At 43.3% G+C, this 7,155-nt stretch overlaps 2 long non-coding RNA genes across 5 annotated transcripts; one reads left to right on the forward strand and one right to left on the reverse strand.

Annotated features, from left to right (window-relative positions):
* The first annotated feature begins 464 nt into the window (after positions 1 to 464).
* On the forward strand, positions 465 to 4,606 carry LOC136531955 (uncharacterized). The gene is made up of 3 exons (XR_010778139.1): positions 465 to 591; positions 4,208 to 4,285; positions 4,407 to 4,606. It is a non-coding gene; the product is annotated as an uncharacterized lncRNA (long non-coding RNA).
* LOC136531954 (uncharacterized) lies at positions 1,259 to 5,474 on the reverse strand. 4 transcript variants are annotated; one of them, XR_010778136.1, is made up of 6 exons: positions 5,031 to 5,474; positions 4,817 to 4,951; positions 2,288 to 2,385; positions 1,760 to 1,828; positions 1,510 to 1,569; positions 1,259 to 1,396 (listed from the first exon to the last, which is right to left on the reverse strand). It is a non-coding gene; the product is annotated as an uncharacterized lncRNA (long non-coding RNA). The 4 variants fall into 4 exon arrangements; XR_010778137.1 differs by lacking the exons at positions 1,259 to 1,396; positions 4,817 to 4,951; positions 5,031 to 5,474 and adding an exon at positions 3,144 to 3,794 and having other exon boundaries at positions 1,446 to 1,569; XR_010778138.1 differs by lacking the exons at positions 1,259 to 1,396; positions 1,510 to 1,569; positions 1,760 to 1,828 and adding an exon at positions 1,838 to 2,203.
* Between the last annotated feature and the right edge of the window lie 1,681 nt (positions 5,475 to 7,155).

Consider the following 7,155-nt stretch of genomic DNA (forward strand, 5'->3'; position numbering starts at 1 on the left):
ATTTATGGTTGATTTGTTTCATATTCTTTTCTACTTCAGATGAGAAATCTAACGAGACTCACATATCTCAAAGGTTTCCTTCATTTATATGATTTAAATTCCTCCATGAAATGTGTATATACTTGATGATTCATACCAGTTAGGCAATGACACTTGTTGTGACCGAAGCATGCACAGGCAGCATAATCATTCGGTTGCTTACCAATTGCTGTGAATTAGTTGTCCCCTTGCAATTTTAAATGTGCTTGGAAATCTATTCATTCCTTCGAGCAATTCTTGGAGGTTGCATGTCATTCTGCTTGTGCTTTATTATAAAAATTAAATATATTCAATCAAACATGCTTTCATTAGGACTTCATACATTCAATTATGTGATTGGCTTTATTTTTTGTTAATTTTTTTAATACTATACAGTATATGTATACAATCCAGCGCTAAGACTGACAATTCTTGTAGTGTGAGCACTGTACTGGATGGTCAATCACACGAGTTGGAAAAGATTTATCAGTGGGACCCTTGCGCCAGGATGCTCTTATTGCTAATGTTGATTTGACTGACTTTGCTCGACTCTTGAAAGAAAATAATATGGAGGTAGGTCCAATTACAGGTGATATTGTGATAATCCCCTAGTGAAGAGTGAGGATGGGTCCTTATTTTTCTGTATATATTTTTGTTTTTTTATATAGAAAATATCATAGTTAGACTGTGGACTCACTCATGTAAACTATTGTTATATGTCTCTTAGGAATACATTTAAATTTGGTTCGAATAACTTACTATAGTTGGAGTGCAAACCTGAATTACAAACTACGTACTGACTTTATATCTCTTTAACTCTCATTCCCATACAAGCATGTATCCGTCGGGAGTACATGTTAATTTGGTTCAAATCACTTTGTTGTTGTTTGAATGCCAAAACTGATTTACTCCCTCCATTTCAAATTTGAAGTTGTTTTGGCTTTTCTAGATACATATATGGCTTTTGCTATGCCACCTAGATACACATTATGCCTAGCGATGTATTTATAAAAGCCAAAACAACTTACAATTTGAAAGGGAAGGAGTACAAAACTACAAGGTAACTGTATGTCACTAGTATAATGCCCGTGCTAACGCAACGGATTTATCTTGGAGATGCACATGAAAACAACTAATGTTTTTTTTTCATAGTTCAACTTTTACACAATATCTTTGAGCATGTATACAATCTGAGAAACTAAGAAGTCATAGTAAAGTTTTTTCTCATATAACCATTTAAGTTACATTCTGTCTAAGTCCTTAATCATGACTTGGAGATCTTCAGGAAAGTTGTCAAAACATTCGTTTGCATGGCTCTTAAGAATGTCCCCCAAAAATTCCATATATAGCTACCATATGTGCGATGAGTAATAACAATCTGCAGCATACCTCAGCATACCCCAAAAAACCAATAAGTACCATATATAGCTACATTTCACATGTGCATCTCCAAGGTAAATGTGCGATGAGTAATAACAGTCTGCAGCATACCTCCACATGTGTTTCATCAATTTTACGTTTCTGGTGCTGTGTCATATTTAAGCTTGTTGCCTAGATAAATATCAAAAGATAAACATATTAAGCATTCATCTTGCAAAAGCGGTGTTGTCAGTAAAAGCTATAGACATTGCTTCACCAAAATGTTGGCAATCAAATGGTGCTGCCACTGACTAAATGTGAAGAAAATGGTATGGCTAGTGTTAGTATGTATAGCAACATAACAGCGTGTATTTCCCTTTACCTTATCTTCTACTTTCTCATCGAAGATCAAGCTTCTCAAGCTTAACCCACTCGTCGAGTCTTCTATTGGCTGCGAGTTCAAATCATTTAAGACATATGAGTTTACAATTATCAGAACAGGCTGCAGTTAATACAAGAGACCGACCTTAGCTCCAACTAAAATTGTCAGAAGAAGATTACCACTATACTAAAATTCTCTACCATTAGAGCGATCTGCTGAAATGTACAAATGTATGAAACAGAAAGGTAACCCAATCATCCAGTTAGCTGGCAAGGCCAAAACCAGAAACCAGAAACCGAAGAGCACAAAACCTAACCCTAGACAACAAGAATCCTGACGAGATGCGAGACAGGGAGGCTCAGTGTAGTGGACGTAGTACTCGTAGTCATAGATGAGCAATATTGTGCAGTCCTTCAACTCTATCCACAACCATCTAAACATTTTCTGAACATTTTCATGAATGTTAATTATCTATGAAATATAGCAAATGCTCTAAACTTAGAATAGTGATTGCGTTACTGAACCCACTTCTTTAGAAGTTTGAATCTTGTTTATCTGAAGAAACAATGCAGGTGACGTATTGCTTCGCTAGACTGCCCAGACACCTCCTCGCTGCTATTGCCAACCTGCATATCCAGAGTTAAGATTCAACAATTAACATAAATGAAAATGACAAGCTACATATCCAAAAAGGACAAAAAATGTAAATTCGTTTAATAATTCTCATGTTTTGTACACTAATAGCTCTAGCTTAAAATTACTTCTATATGTGACAACTCTATAGCCAGTAACAAGCTGCCACAGGTTTCCTGACCCTGGGCCTATGCATTGTGACTTCTCTACCGCTGGTTACATCACAATACAAGCATGACCCACCCTGGGACCTTACTGGCTGGTGAACAAACCGAACCCACTTAATATCCATCAGGAATTTCCATCACATTCCCACATACCGATCAAGGACTTCAATTTCAACACTAACCAATGCCCCTGAATTTGTCTCGGTGGCAGAGACATCCTCACTAGCTCTAGAGAAGTGTTTTGAGATTTGAGCCTACTGAGCTGTGAGCTCAAATTATCAACAATCCAAACGAAAATATTGTACATCGAATTTGGATGAATATCACCCCTATTGACGTGATTTTTACTACGCATGTCCCCAATTTACAACATGGGAGAAGAATAACCACCATCCCCAAAACAATCACCAACAGCCTGTCGACTGAACCCAACATCCCAGAGCGCTCCACCCAGCCCAGGGAATTGGATCAAACACGCCGCGCGCATCAGCAGCCTGACCGCAACAAATACACTCGGACACAGAGCAGAGCGCGTGAGGAGACCAAGGTGGGCCGTGGGCGGCGAAGGAGGCGGCGGTACCAACCCGTCTGGCCTTTGTGCCTGGCGTGGTCGAGTGGCGGCGTGATCCATCGCACGACGGCCTCCGCGTCCACCTCGTACGGCCGGGATGGGAGGGCGGGCGACCGGCTGTGGCTGCGCCGGTCGGCCTGGGTTCCCTTGGGTGAACGGCCTAGGTGGCAGCGTGGGGCGGCATGGATCCGGACCTCGAGGACGGCTGCCCGTCGCCGAAACCCACGCACGCAAGGCCGTCGGGAGGGGATGGGGAAGAGCGCCGCCACGGTCGAGGATGATGCCAGCATGGTCGCGGGGAGCAGGGCAGCGCCGCCGTCAATCGAGGAGTCATGGACCGCCACCGGTCGTGGAGTCGCTGGCCGCCGCCGCGACCCCACGGCCTCTGTGTCCGCACCTCGGGTGTCGTCGGCAGAGGCTGTGGTAGCGCCCGCCCCCTCGACATCCCGCGCGGGGGCCACGGGGGCCGCTCCGGAGGAGAGGGGTCCGGAGAGGGTGGGGGGACGGCGGGAGGACGGGCGAGGCGTGCCCACGCTCGGCTGGCGGCGGCGGGTGGGAGAGGGGGGGGGGCGATTTCCGTTTTCCTTTCGGAACAAAATAAAAGAGGCACGGGGGAGCGGGGCAGGGATTCGATCCCTGGGCTACAGAGGCGTGCGTCGGCGGAGGCCGTGCGGGGACGATGCGGCCTGCGCTGAGGTACCGCGCGTTTGAAGCCTCAAAACGATCTTGGCCGCTGGATCGGGTTTGAAGCATGTGAGCGTGTTTTTAGCCCTTTATTTTAATGGAGACGATTTGTTGTGTATGTTTTTCTGGATGTATAATGGTTGGAGGCTCTCAGCGGGGGACGCAATCTTAGGTGGATCTAGTATAATTTTAATTGGTCCATTATAGTATAGATGAAAAAAATTGTTATGTCTAGTTGGTACACATAGCATGGTTCAAATAACTTTGTTACAGACTGAATGCCAAAACTGATTTACAAACGAGCATTCTAATTTGAACTGCAGATGTTAAGCAGGTACTGTAAGTAACCTTTGTTGATGCACATATTTCTAAGGTCGAGTTTCTTTTTTGCAGGTTGCTGTTGCAAATGGAATTGGTGTTTCCTTGACTTGTGGACCGATTCATGTATACAAGAGTTACCGTCAAACCTTGGTATGCAATGGATGTAGCATTTTGTCACACACTTCAGTTTACACTGCATTTATTTTAAAGATTTGACGGAACATGGGTGCCACAGTTTAAGGTATTTGACTTCGTTGATCATGTGCTGCAGGTCGGAGATACTGTGATGATTCACTATGAATCTGATCCATTTATCACTGTGGAGGGGCCCATGTGCGATGATTTCCATGCTATATATTTGAGTTGTTGTGTGTGTGGTTGCGCTTGTAGCGTGGCACTGAGCTCCATTGCTTTTCTAACCAAAACACGACTTAGGCCCTGTTTAGATCCCGCCCAAAAACAAAAAATTTTCAAGATTCTCCGTCACATCAAATCTTGCGGCACATGTATGGAGCATTAAATGTAGATAAAAAGAATAACTAATTGCACAGTTTGCCTGTAATTGGCGAGACGAATCTTTTAAGCCTAAATAGTCCATAATTGGATATTTTTTGCCAAATACAAACGAAAGTGCTACAGTAGCCAAAAACCAAAAATTTTCAGAACTAAACGTGCCCTTACTCATTATCTTGTGCCAGATGTATTTGTTGAATGGCATGCAACATACTGTAGCGTTTATCCTGCTCTGCACCAGAGGCTTGCTTTTGTATTCACGGGTGATTGTGTTTTGGCTATGGCTAGGTGTGTAGAACAGACCTGATATGGATGCATTGTTTTGAATTTCCATCCTTTAACTTGGATTTGAATTTGAATTATTATGTACAACCAGACATACCTGATACCTTAGCAAGCAGGTGAACACATTCTACCTTCTGGTTAGGGATGCAAGCAGGTGCACCTGCGGCCGCCCCGCAGGATACCGCATCGTGCAGGATACCGCATCGTCTGCTGGGAAAACTTGCACGTCTTGCGGTAGCCTGCTAGCACATATTCTGCTTCTGCTTGGCGCATTGTCCTGCTGGACTTTGCAGGAACAGCTAGCACGACGAGAAGACGTCGGCAGGAGTCAAACAAGTTCGATAGCAAGGCAACAAACTAGTAATCCGTAGCAAAAAACAAGAAAGCATCCAAAAAATTCTAGAAATGCTGGACTTTGCAGGAACAGCTAGCACGACGAGAAGACGTCGGCAGGAGTCAAACAAGTTCGATAGCAAGGCAACAAACTAGTAATCCGTAGCAAAAAACAAGAAAGCATCCAAAAAATTCTAGAAATACTTGCTGGAGGCCCTTGCTCGTGTCCTTGAGCAGGAGAACCATTAGGCGCAACGTAAAACCTTGCGCCGAACGTCGATTCAGAGCTCAGCGAGGAAGGGCGGCGGATCTGAACGTCGATTCAGATAGCAAGGCAACAATCTAGTCAGGGGCGGATCCAGAACGGGGCTGCGTCTCGGGCTGAGCTGCTGATTCACGTTTAAAACAGTCTGAGCTTGCTTTCTAGGCCTCCTTTTATCTAATTAAGATCATAATTTTTTAGGCTAAACACCACATATGTTACAGGGGCTACATGGACTCGCCCCGGACTGCAACCCGGGCAGCCCGGGCCCTGGATCCGCCCCTGAATCTAGTAAACGTACTCTCTCCGTCCTAAAAAAAAGTGTCGTTTTAGAATTTGACATATCTTGTTTGACCATCTGTCTTATTTAAACTTTTTTATATAAATATTATATATTTTCTTATTTCTTATGACCTATTTTATGATTAGAGATACTTTAATAATAATTTATTTATTTTATATTTACACAAACTTTTTAAATAAGACGAACGGTCAAACACTCTAAAAAGTCTAAAACGATATTCTTTTTGGGACAGAGGGAGTAGACTCGTAGGTGAGGATATTTATGCCTAGCAGACTTTGCAGGCTGCCCCATCTAAGACCGCTAAAGGCGTCTCCAACAATGTCATTTCAGCTAAGCGCGCGTTTAGTTCGCGAAAAATGCGAAATTTGGCTACTGTAGCAATTTCGTTTTTATTTGGCAATTAGTGTTCAATCATGGACTAATTAGGCTCAAAACGTTAGTCTCGCAATTTCCAACCAAACTGTGCAATTAGTTTTTATTTTTATCTACATTTAATGCTCCATGCACGTACCGCAAGATTCGATGTGACGAGTACTGTAGCACTTTTTGGGAAAACTTTTCGTGAACTAAACAAGGGCTAACTCATAGCAAGCCATGTCATCATTTTTCCTAGGTGGAAGAGAGAGAAGAAGGAAAGGAAAAGAGAAGAGACTATCTCTTATCTCAACACCTATCTCGCTCAAAAAATGAGGTGGTCTGTGGGCCTGCTCATAAAGACAGAGAAAGAGAGAAGATATAAAATAAAATATTATTTATATGTGGGGTTCACATAATGAAGCGGCAATGACATGACTCATATAAGCTCTAGCAGCTGACTCAACTGTTAGGGACGCCCTTTGCAGTGTATGGACCTGCAACGTCATTTATTGCGGGCTGGGCCTAGCAGGTAGCAGGAACACCTGCGACCGGTTGCATCCCTGCTTCTGGTTTGTTCGGTTCATGGCGAGTTCTGTCAGTAACATCAAGATCTGTTTTTGATACTGCTAAATTTTAAGATCTGTTATCGATACCTTCCTTTTATGCCAAGTTTTGCTCAGATAATTTATTGCCTGCTGGTAGAGCCATCCATTTGGTGGTGTGTTGAATTAGCAAATCAACTGAAGGACAGCAGCCTTGGAACGAAACATGTTGAAAACTGTGAATGTAAATGAACAATGATTGTAAGAACTCCATTTCACTAGAAAAATTGGTGTGGCATTGCCGTGCCTTGGAGTGTGGTAGTGAAAACAATGTTAAAGTCGGTTGTTAGAGATGAACCTTTATCCCCCCCCCCCCCCCCCCCCCCCCCCCCCCCCCCGTTTTTGGCTGAGGAGCAAATATTCT

The sequence above is a fragment of the Miscanthus floridulus genome, unplaced genomic scaffold (genome assembly GCF_019320115.1).
Source record: "Miscanthus floridulus cultivar M001 unplaced genomic scaffold, ASM1932011v1 fs_487_2_3, whole genome shotgun sequence".
Lineage (NCBI taxonomy): Eukaryota > Viridiplantae > Streptophyta > Magnoliopsida > Poales > Poaceae > Miscanthus > Miscanthus floridulus.